Genomic DNA, 12,253 nt, shown 5'->3' on the forward strand with positions numbered 1-12,253 from the left:
TTTTTTTTTTTTTTTTTTTTGTATTGTAGTTTTGAATTTCTTCCTATAATTGAATAAACAATAATTTGACTAACTGACCAAATGAACTAGGTATTTTGCCTTCAAAAAACATAACCTAAAAATACAAAAGGAGAGAATAGAATAAGGAATAATGGAGTTAAGAAGAAAGAGTAATGAGGGAAACTGAAAAATGGACAGCTCAAAGGAAACAATACAGGAAAATGAGTATATGTGCTAAACTTAATTATGTGCTCCTAGAAAGCTGAAGAAAAGACAATTCCTAAAATATTTAATCATTTTTACATTTTTTACTTAATTGTTTTTATATCTTTTCCTGCAAAACAACACGATAAAATGGAAGATAAATTTTAAATAATTACCCAGGATCCTAATTTAAAATTTATGCTTTATTTTATATTTAAAGCCTTCCCAAACTACTTTTGGACACATTTCAAGTACTCTTTCCAAGTCCTTGAAGAAGGGAGTCACTGCGTTCTGATTTATCTTTCTGTAAGTGCAGGTTTCCGTGCAGTGGGCTTGTTTGGCATGAAATTTGGGCTGGCAAATCTCTTCTGGGCTTCCTACTGGCTTCTTGTATATTCCTCTCTGTAAAGTCACAGAAAGAGCTGGACTGGGAGAAGTGACTCTCTCTTCCAAAGAAGTACTTCTAAAAGTATAAATAAGAGAGGGACTGTTATTCAAGACTTATCAACAACCTTCTTACAAAAGATGTAAACTTACCTAAAGCAAAAGCTCGTCGAGAGCTTCTGTTAGATAGAGTACCAAGTACAGTATATAATTTTAATTTTCATCTAACCTTACAACAACCCTGTGAGTAGGTATTAGTATTCCTGTTTGACAGTGGAGGAAATTGAAACTGAAGGAAATTAAGTAACTAACCCATGATCAGAGAGCACACAAGTGTTGGAATTAGGATGTAAGCTTAAATCTGCCAAGCTCCAAAGCCTTTTTGGATGTGGTGACTGCTGCGGAAGCCATGAGCACAAAGTCATGTTGCTCTTATCTGATGGCAGGCCATCGGAGCTCGAGTCCAACAGTTGCTGGATGCAGGTTTTCACTGGAATTGGATTTGATCCTAGGAGAGAGCTTAGTAAATCCTGAAGAATGGCAGATTGGCACATACTTCAGACTAGTCATCTACTTTGCTAATCACTTTTCCAGCATCACTTCAAGCCACTTGGTTCTCTAGTCTATTTATACCCTCAGTTTTTATGTTGAGAAGCTAAACCTAAATATGCTGCATCATCTTGCAGCAAGACAGTATGGAGCTACAAAAAGAACATGACCCTGGGAGTAGCTTAGATACCCCTGCACCCCAGTTTCCCAGCTCTGCCATGCACTACCTCTGTAGATGGCAATAAAAATAACAACTAGATGAAAGGCACTGCGCCAGGGTTTTACTTACGCTATTTCATTTAATCTTCAGCTATTCTATGATGTATTTATAGTCTCCTCAGATAACAGACTAGGAAAGTGAGATCCAGGAGCTTCCAGAGTTTGAATTCAGGCTCTACCACTATCTACATGATCCTGTGCAAGCTACTTAACCTTTTAAAGCCTCAGTTTATCATCTATACAAAACTCACAGAATGACTGTAAAAATACAGTATAAACTTTGCATACAAGGCTACTTGTCTTATTCAGTTTGATATCTCTTCCCAACATCTAACAGAGCACTTTGAAACAGCAGAAATTCAGTTATGGTTTAATCTAGTATTGATACATAGACTGGCTGACACACAGGTGAAATTTTGCTGAAAGAGTGATATGAAATAAGCATTTGTGGATTAAATCCTTAGGAAGCAGGAGAGCTGGTCGGGCCTTTTGAAGGAGGACTCATGGGGACCATGGATCTCATCTTCTCTGTGTTCAGCCTTCTTATCTTGGACATGAATTTTAACTTAGGATGTTGGAGATAGGAGAAAGAAGTGGAAGATCCCCTCCCCTAGGACCACATCTCCACCATTAGCTAAAGTGTAAATTTCCTCCTTGGTTTGGCTCCAGAATGTTTTCTCCACTTCCTTTAATACCTAATAAATCATCCTCTCCAGACCAATGACTTCCTATGCCTCAAAATACCTTCTGCCTTTCAGACCTCTGTTGATTCTATCCTACTTAACTGAAACACACTTTCCACCATCTCTTCTGATCAACTGTTTAGATTCTCTTAGAGCCCAAATGGCATTTCTTTTAAGGATCTTCCTGCATTTTAACAGAGTTAACTGGACTAACCCGGCTCACTCAGCCTGGCATTACAGTGAATACTCAACCCACAACGCCCCCACCCAGTCATACAGATGCATGCTCCCACAGACACATACCCAAGGAAGTAACTTCTTCTTACTCCTCTCTGTACCCACAACAACTACTACTGAGTTTGGCCCAGGATAATTTTTACATACGTGGATGAAATAACATGGGATGTAATCAGAGCCCCTTGTCCGTAACCTCTGCAGTGGACCATAAATCAGGATGTGTGTTCCCTGATGGACTGCCTTTATGTTCTCCATCCCCTTCAACCTCTGCTTTAAATATTAACACATTCAACATGGCTGAGAATTCCCCTCCATTATAATGGAAACTGACTTGGGTTAGAATTGTTTCAATAGTGAAAATAGGAAGATTATTGATGAATCATCCCCCTTAGACACAATATGGTCAAGCTTAGGACACACCCAGGGACGGAGGAGCCTGGTGGGCTGGTGTCTATGGGGTCGCACAGAGTCAGACATGACTGAAGCAACTTAGCAGCAGCGGCAGCAGCAGCAGGACACACTGAAAGGGAACTCTATACTTACCCACACCTAAGATAGAGAATGTCCACTGGGGCTCCATCCTTCATCTCTTTCTATGATTCTTGGGTCTGGTTTCATGAGAAGTGTTTCAGGGATGTTTTATACTGACATTAAGGTAGAATATGGTCAGAAGGGGCCATAGTAACTAAAAGGCAAGCAGTGAGGTGGCAGCATCAGGTCCTGAAACCATAGCTGGAAACATAAACTGGTCTAACAGGCAAAGAAGGCTTCACTGGGGGAACGTGGTGGGGGAAAGTGAGATGGGAGTTGTCCACGCCTCTGTGGAGACGCCCCTCCCTAAACCCCTATATCCTTCTTCCCTCTGACCTTAGCCTCAGCTTGTCACTCAAGCAGCAAAGAAGGCTGGTTAGAGAGAAGCTTGCAGTCAAGGCAGATGCTGCAAGTCATGAGTATTTACATGACACCAGAGGGGATTGTGGCCTTCACATGTATAAGGGAAGAGGAACTATGGGAAAAGAAAGACATGGAGGGGATACTGACATTTGGAAAAGGAGATGTTAAAAGTCAGAGGGATTACAGGAAGGAGGAAGATTGAACAGCATCAGGAAGGACAAAGTACCTCTAAGGCACGCAAAGGGCAAGCCAATCCTGAGACTCTCCAGAGGAAGTATGGTTGGCCTGGGCAGGCAGCTCCATGCTTCTCTACAACACTGGGACTGATTTTCTACCTAGGGCTCGGAGTGGTTTGGATTTATCACTGGAACTTTGCACAAAGCTGCATAAATCTATCTGGAGTATATGTGTGTGCTTCAGAGAGCAGAAGCAGCAAAGGCAGGCACTGGAATAAGAAGGAAACAGTCTTCTCCCTCGCCCTGATCCTTCGTTGGCTATATCCTTGCCTACAGTGGCCATGATGGCTACATTAGCTACCTTCCTGGTGGGCTCCTCTGGGGACTAGAGTCATCCTGACCACTCCAGTGGATTATGGGACTTGAGGAGACAATTTTCTTTTATAAGAATTGAGTTTCCTCCAATATAAAATGATAAACCTGGCCCAACTAACTTCAAAAGACCTATATGAAGCTTCAGTTCTACCTGTAATTCTTTTTTTTTTTAATTAATTAATTTATTTTCATTGGCGGATAATTACTTTACAATACTGTGATGGATTTTGCCATACATCAATATGAACTGGCCATAGGTACACATGTGTCCCCTCTATCCTGAATCCCCCCAACTACCTCCCTTCCCCACTCTATCCCTTTCGGTTGTCACAGAGCACTGGCTTTGGGTGCCCTGCTTCATGCCTTGAACTCACATTGGTCATCTATTTTACATATGGTAATGTAATGTTTCAATGCTATCCTCTCAAAACATCCCACCCTCTTCTCCCACTGAGTCCAAAAGTGTGTTCTTTACATCCAAGTCTCCTTTGCTGCCCTGTATGTATGAAAGTCTGTACCACCTTTCTAGATTCCATATATATGAGTTTTCCTGACAGAGTCCACTGCTCCCTTTTTCTGTCTTTTCTGCTTTAGATTCATAGATTGCCAGAGATAGAAACTATTCTTTTCCTTACAGCAGATAAAAGGTGAAACAATATGCCAAGACTGGAGATGAGGCAGGAGAGAGAGAGAAACACTCCTAATCAAGATGCTGCTACTGCTAAGTCACTTCAGTCGTGTCTGACTCTGTGTGACCTCATAGACGGCAGCCCACCAGGCTCCGCCATCCCTGGGATTCTCCAGGCAGGAACACTGGAGTGGGTTGCCATTTCCTTCTCCAATGCATGAAAGTGAAAAGTGAAAGTGAAGTCTCTCAGTCGTGTCCTACTCTTCGCGACCCCATGGACTGCAGGCTACCAGGCTCCTCCGTCCATGGGATTTTCCAGGCAAGAGTACTGGAGTGGGGTGCCATTGCCTTCACCATAATCAAGATGAATCAGCTGCAAAATTTATTGGGCCCCGTGCAAAATAAAAATGTAGGATCCATTGTTCAATAATTAAGAATTTCAAGATGGCAATGACAGAGCACTAAGCCAAACCCAGGGCTCTTCTGAGTATATGGCCCCATGAAACTGCACAGGTCAGTGCCCAGGAAGCAGCCTAGATCTTAATGTCATGATCTCTCCTCTATGGTATGCTGACTGCTTTCTGCCTTCCCCATCCCCAGTCTCTATGAGATTATAAGTAATAGAGAAAAAAATGTCATTTCAAGTTTGAAAGACTATGACTGCATTCTTGAGGGGATGCTATTCAATCCCTGAAAAGAAAGCAAAGGAATAAAAAGAGTTGAAGAACATCTCCTCTATTTTTCACCCTCTCCAAAGCTCTCTTCACTTCTAAGACACTGCCCTGTGAGCAGAAAACAAGGTTAGAATCTGGAATTCAATGGGAGTGAGAAAAATCATAAATTGGGCTTTCTGAGGAAAAGCCAGTATGTTACAAGAGGTGAATGGCAGGGACTACACCTCACCTTAAGGAACAGCTTTGGACAGTCCTTATTTCTCAATGCTGACAGGGTTACTAAGAACAACCATCCACATACAACAAGACAAAGTTAAGTGAGGTTGACACATAGTCCTGCTCTTAGGGTCACCGCAGCACTGATAGACACAAATGAGCTACTGCATTGAAAAGGCCAGGGTATGAGAGGTTGGTTGATATGATGCTTTATTGCTGTTGTTCAGTCAGTAAGGTGTGTCTGACTCTTTGCAACCCCATGGACTGCAGCACGCCAGGCTTCCCTGTCCTTCACTATCTCCCAGAGGCTGCTCAAACTCATGTCCATTGAGTCCTTGATGCCATCCAACCATCTCATCCTCTGTCACTTTCTTCTCCTCCTGCCTTCAGTCTTTCTCATAATCAGGGTTTTTTCCAATGAGTCAGCTCTTCACCTCAGGTAGCCAAAGTACTGGAGCTTCAGCTTCAGCATCAATGAATATTCAGGGTTGAACAATGAATATTGTTAAATGAATATTAAACATTTCACTTGGGTTAAACAATGAATATTTGATATCCTTGCTGTCCAAAATCTTTACAGAAAGACTTCTCTCCAGAATCTTCTCTAGTACCACAGTTCAAAAGCATCGATTCTTTGGCACTCAGCCTTCTTTATGATCCAACTCTCACATCCAAACATGACCACTGGAAAAACTATAGTTTTGACCATATGGACATTTGTAGGCTATGATGCTTGGTATGCACCAGAGGTCTGACAAAGGTAAAGCTAAAGGCACCACATGCTGACTATCTATCAACAGAAGTATAAAGGGCAGGGTGAGAAAGGTAAAAATATATCCTATGCTGTGCTGGGGGTGGAGTGCAGGAAAAAGTGTGTTCTCTGTTTTAAGCCTTTCACTGTAACTAGGAAAGAGTAACAAAGAGGAGGAGAGTTGTAAGTCAGGATGGTGAAGGATCTCAGAACAGCACCACTGAAGGACTAGTTGAAGGAGAAAGGAGCTCTTCACCTGAAGAAGAGAGTCAAGGAAGTCTTTGTGTGGAAGCTTCATTCAGCATAGTCGGTGCGGCTTCAGAAATCAAAAGACGGGGTGGATGGAAGACAGGAAGATGGGAGGAGCCCCTGTTACTGGAAGTGAAGGCAATGAGCACCTGAGAATGCTCTGCAAATAGAAGCTCCACTGGGTGGGACCTCGGGTTCTCTTCCAAGTCTATGAACTCCTGGGAATCAAACACATAAAAAGATAGTAGGTGTCCTGAGTCTTGAGGTGATGTATTTCACAACCAAAATCAACACATTTAAAATATTTCATAACTTCCAGGATGGTAAGGGAACGGGGAACACCGGCATCTACAAAGAGTTAAGCGGAACATGGGTTGGGTTGGACACTTTACAAATACCTTCCGGAGTGAAGAGATGCCTCAGACACTGCTGCAGGCACTTAATAGGTACTGGCTAGGACTAGAGCCAGGACAGAGCTCGGGCGTAATACTGAGTAAGTCATCCTAAGGTTACCTAAAGCTGGCCTGGAATGAGAGAGCAGTGGCGGTTCTCCAAAGGCATTTTCTTTGACCAGTCTTGAGCACAGATTAACATCAGTAACATCTTTTGACTATGATAAGATAGAAAGAAAAAGAAATTTTTTTTTTTTTTTAAACGCAAAGCTTGGGTCCTGTTGCCTTTTATAATCATAGTGTTTTTGTCAAGCCAGTCTGATTCCCTGTTTGTTTTCCTTGGATTACTCCACCCTGCCATGGGAAAATTAACTCTTTGGCACATCCACAGATACACAATCCTATAGGCATCCACCCCCGACCACATCCTCAGGAGCCCCACTGAAGCTACCAGGTTACAGGAAGGGCTTAAAGTCCAATTAGAGTCTAATGAGCTGTGCTAATTGAGATTATTCGTGCAAACTGGCTAAAATTCTAATGAGTTGGCCTTAAATGGAACCTTCAGTCAATGTTTACTCTGGCTCTGCCCCAGCGAATTTGTAAGACAAATGCAATATCTCTGTCCTTGCCAGCCTCAGTGAAAGTAGGGGATAACATTACTGGTCGCCAGAAAGTCATAAGCATTAATCATCATTTTAGGCTGCTAAAAATGCTGTCAGCTACTGATACAAAAACTGATATCAAACACAATGGATGTTTTCTAGGAAAGAAGCACCCAGCATGTGGTAGATACTGAGTTAGGGGTATCCAGAAGTCAGGGCGAATACAAATGGATACTTACACTTGCCTGATATGATCGAATCTCCAAGTACGACAGCTGTGTTTTGGGGAGGTGGGGGAGATAACAGGGGAGAGGGTGGTAGGGCCGTTCAACCTTTCCTCCTATCAGGCACCAAAACCTTTACAGCAAGAACTGGGATCCATTCACTCCAGATCATTAGCTACAGTAACACCTACAGGGAATTTTTTTTAATGGAGGGCTTCAAAAAGACAATGAAAAGATTATACAAAGCTGATGGGAGTGAGCAGTGTATACAGATTACAAACTAGATGACTTGGTTATGAATATATGCATATACATTTTTATCTGGTAGTAGCCCCCAATGAGGCAATGGAGAAAATATGAGCATCACTGAATCATGGCCTTTGGAGTCACAGACAAGGAATGAGCTAAGTATCTACTTCCTTACCCCTCAACCTAGAGGAGATACACAATATCAAACTTCCTAAGAGGATTCCTTCAAAGTCTCTCTCATTTGGATTGAAATCCGTGGGATAAAGACAACTCTTTCCAATGTAATCCATCAGTCTCCTGGACATTCAGCTTCCACAATTTATATAGCTTAGAAAGGGACTTGGCTAACATCAACAGAACCAGATCTATAGTTGCTGAGATGGTATGGCAGAGATACCTGGTACCTTGCTTTAGGAAAGGTACCTATTATGTTTTTCTTCTCCTTTGGGATTTTTGCTAAAATTACAAGGGAACTGGAAGAATCACATTTAACATCCTGTTGTAATAATTAAGTCCCCCTTATTAGTCAGAGTTCTTGGTTGCAACTATAAGAACCTCCATCGAATTTAAGCAGAAAAGATATTTACTGAAATAGTACACAGAACCTCTGAAGAAAGCCTGGGATCCAGTTTGGAGTCTACCTGCCAGGAGCAACATATTCGTACTCCAGTAAAGGTATATTAGCTGTGAATAGACACCATGGCTTGCACCACCACCCATAGGGCCCAGACACAAATAATCAGCAACTGCTGATCCCCAAAACAGATGCCACATCATCACTTGCACTAAAAAAGAAAAAATATGGAGTTCTTACAGCAGCTGATTCTCAGATTGCTCCAAATAAAATGAAATCTCACATGATTAGCTCTGGCTAACAGAGTTTGTAGTCATATGCATATGTCCTGAAAATGCTGGCTTCTTCCTTGAGGAAGCAAAATTTATAAAGATATTCCCCTAGTATGAGAATGGTATTCAAAGTTGCTGAGCATTATAAACAGGGCAAACACCCTTTCATACATCTTAACAAATGAGACACTTAGGGCCAGAAATTTTAGAAGTGGGGTCAGATTTCACCTCAAACATTTTTCTTGAGGCAGACTTTCTAGGATGGATCCTCCTTTATCATGGCTAAGACAGTTTTAACATCTCAGTCTGTCCTTGAAATGGACTTTATTTTCAGTTACTTATTTTCTTACAGACTGGTTCCAAATAGGAAAAGGAGTACGTCAAGGCTGTATATTGTCACCCTGCTTATTTAACTTATATGCAGAGTACATCATGAGAAACACTGGACTGGAAGAAACCCAAGCTGGAATCAAGATTTCCAGGAGAAATATCAATAACCTCAGATATGCAGATGACACCACCCTTATGGCTGAAAGTGAAGAGGAACTAAAAAGCCTCTTGATGAAAGTGAAAGTGGAGAGTGAAAAGTTGGCTTAAAGCTCAACATTCAGAAAACGAAGGTCATGGCATCCGGTCCCATTACTTCATGGGAAATAGATGGGGAAACAGTGGAAACAGTGTCAGACTTTATTTTTCTGGGCTCCAAAATCACTGCAGATGGTGACTGCAGCCATGAAATTAAATGACGCTTACTCCTTGGAAGGAAAGTTATGACCAACCTAGATAGCATATTGAAAAGCAGAGACATCACTTTGCCAACAAAGGTCCGTCTAGTCAAGGCTATGGTTTTTCCTGTGGTCATGTATGGATGTGAGAGTTGGACTGTGAAGAAGGCTGAGCACCGAAGAATTGATGCTTTTGAACAGTGGTGTTGGAGAAGACTCTTGAGAGTCCCTTGGACTGCAAGGAGATCCAACCAGTCCATTCTGAAGGAGATCAGCCCTGGGATTTCTTTGGAAGGAATGATGCTAAAGCTGAACCTCCAGTACTTTGGCCACCTCATGCGAAGAGCTAACTCATTGGAAAAGACTCTGATGCTGGGAGGGATTGGGGGCAGGAGGAGAAGGGGACAACAGAGGATGAGATGGCTGGATGGCATCACTGACTCAATGGACGTGAGTCTGAGTGAACTCCAGGAGTTGGTGATGGACAGGGAGGCCTGGTGTGCTGCGATTCATGGGGTCGCAAAGAGTCGGACACGACTGAGTGACTGAACCGAACTAAACTGATTTTCTTACACTTATCACATTAAGAACTAACCTAGTATTCAGAAATGATATGTGAACTTTTTTTTTTAATTTAATTTTATTTTTTAAACTTTACATAATTGTATTAGTTTTGCCAAATATCAAAATGAATCCACCACAGGTGTGCAGGATGAACTTTTATTTAGCTTTGTATTCATCAAAAACAAAGATCATTTTGTCTATATACCAGTAATTATTATAATTATTAAATTGGAGTAAATGCAGTGAGAGATAACACAGTTTAAAAGCTACAGGAGTTTAGAGATGGGAAATTATCTAACTGAAGAAAGAACAGAAGCCTTCAAATAGAAGTATTATCTGTGCTGACTATGAAAGACAAGTAGAATTTCAACAGGAGAAAAAGGTTAAGGGCATTCCAAGTAGAGGGAAAAGTGTGAACCAAAGAAGCAGCAGCTGATGGTGGGTAAATATGCCCAATGGAAGGAAAGACTGCAAACATAGATCAAGGACCTTGAATAGCATGCTAGTAAGTTCAGCCCCCATTCAATAAACACCAGGAAGTCCTGACTGAACTACCATGTTCGGTCAGCAGACTAAACTATCAGATCTGGACTTCAAAAAGACAAATCAGCATGTTAAGTGCCCTGTGGGCAAAATAAGAATAGAGAGGACTATAGATCAGATCTGAAATAAATCTCACCAGTTTCACCAGGACCAATTTTCTTTAAAAAAAAAATATTTATCTGTGCCAGGTCTTAGCTGTGGCATGCAGGATCTTCAGTCTTTGTTGTGGCATATGAAATCTTTAGTTATAGCATGCGAACTCTTAGTTATGGCATGCAGGATCTATTTGCCTGACCAGGGATCAAACCCAGGGCTCCTGCATTGGGAGTCTTAGCCACTGGACTAGCAGAGAAACCCTCCAATTTTCTACAAAATACTCTCTTCATATAGAAACAATATCCAAGATCAGAATAGGATTTTTTTTTTTAGATAAGAGAACTGCTTTCAACTAACTTTGGAAAGTCGAAATCATTTAGATATATTTTGATGCAGGAACTAAGCCAGACATTTTCAGTTGCCATCACTGTAAATTCCTGGGCCATGACATTATCAAATATTACTGCTATAAAGATGTTTTAGAAACTACCTTGTCCAATTCCTTCAGATGAACGGTGGGAAAAACAAGATCCAGAAAGAAGCCACTTGGGCTTGTGCCATAGAATAAGACATAGTGCGTCAATAACAGGACCGATGAGTGAATGAAGAATGAATTCTCCTGTTCTCATCATTCCAAAGATGGGGACAAATGTTCTTTTTCATACAGGGCCAGATAATACAGTGTAGCCCAGTGTCAAATTCCAGATTCTCCACTTACTCCCCAGGTAAGCACACTGCCATTTATGCCTCTATTTTCTTTTCCCTGAAAGGAGCAGGGGAGATAATAAGAATACCTTCTTCACAGGGTTGTTGTGAGTACTGAACTAGCTAATTTACATAAAGTTCTTATAACAGTGCATCTACTACAGAGTAAGTCCTCCATAAATGTTAGCCATGTTAATATTTAGTGCAGACCCATCACTACAATTCAGGTGATGGATCTTAAGACGTATGTTGACCAACTGCCATATATCTGGAGAAGCTAGGCCAAGACATTGAAGAATCTGTAAAACATCTCCGGCAAAGAACAGTAGAGGGAATTGAGGTATGGGAAGAGAAATATGGAGGAGGGAACCTGACAACTGTCTTCAAAAATTTAACTTGTATCATAGAAGAAGATGGCATAGATTTTTTTTTTCCCTATTGTCACTTGAGGAAGAAGAATTAAGAACAATGGAAAAGAGTGAAGCAAATTTCTATTTATAGAAATAATTTCAGGAGGAAAGCCCTTCCAAAGTAGGAATAGTTACTTTAACCAATAGGAGGTCTTCTATCAATACACATGGCCAAGGCCTGAAAGCCTGGCAGAATGGCATCCAAATATCACATGGTCTGGTTTGGGATGCCAGTCTACCCTACACTATGTCTCAGTCTCAGAAATAAGTTTAAAACGTTGAGTGTTACCATTTTATGGAACAAACAAAATAGGAAGATAATTAAGTAATAGAACTGTAAATAGTTTACAAAGTAATTTCATCTTCAGTGTTCCATTGAAACCACATCCTGCAGCGAGTGTTAAGTCTTTTTCCCATTTTGTTAGAGGAATCTGTGACCTGGAGAGGTGAAGTGATATATCAGAAGTCACACAGTGAGTGTCTTCTAACTACAGCTTCAGAGGTCTTTCTCTTGCTGCACTATGCATGGCCTTGCACAGGCCAGACAACAGAATCAGGTAATATGGCCGTAAGCTCACAAAAAAATTACCCATAAGAATTCTAGGGTCTTCTAGGTTGGAAGGCTTCTGCAGCACTATGGAATTTTGGCAGAAAAAAG

The 12,253-nt window shown here is 41.3% G+C and overlaps 1 long non-coding RNA gene across 14 annotated transcripts in view; it reads right to left on the bottom strand.

Moving 5' to 3' along the window:
- Positions 1 to 396: 396 nt before the first annotated feature.
- Positions 397 to 12,253, bottom strand: part of LOC129650613 (uncharacterized) — a 333,314-nt gene continuing 321,457 nt past the window's right edge. For all 14 annotated transcript variants that reach the window (XR_008713890.1, XR_008713883.1, XR_008713879.1 and 11 more), the window contains one exon: positions 397 to 667. This is a non-coding gene — a long non-coding RNA (uncharacterized LOC129650613). The remainder of the gene's footprint in view (positions 668 to 12,253) is intronic.

This window comes from Bubalus kerabau, chromosome 4 (genome assembly GCF_029407905.1).
Source record: "Bubalus kerabau isolate K-KA32 ecotype Philippines breed swamp buffalo chromosome 4, PCC_UOA_SB_1v2, whole genome shotgun sequence".
Classification (NCBI taxonomy): domain Eukaryota; kingdom Metazoa; phylum Chordata; class Mammalia; order Artiodactyla; family Bovidae; genus Bubalus; species Bubalus kerabau.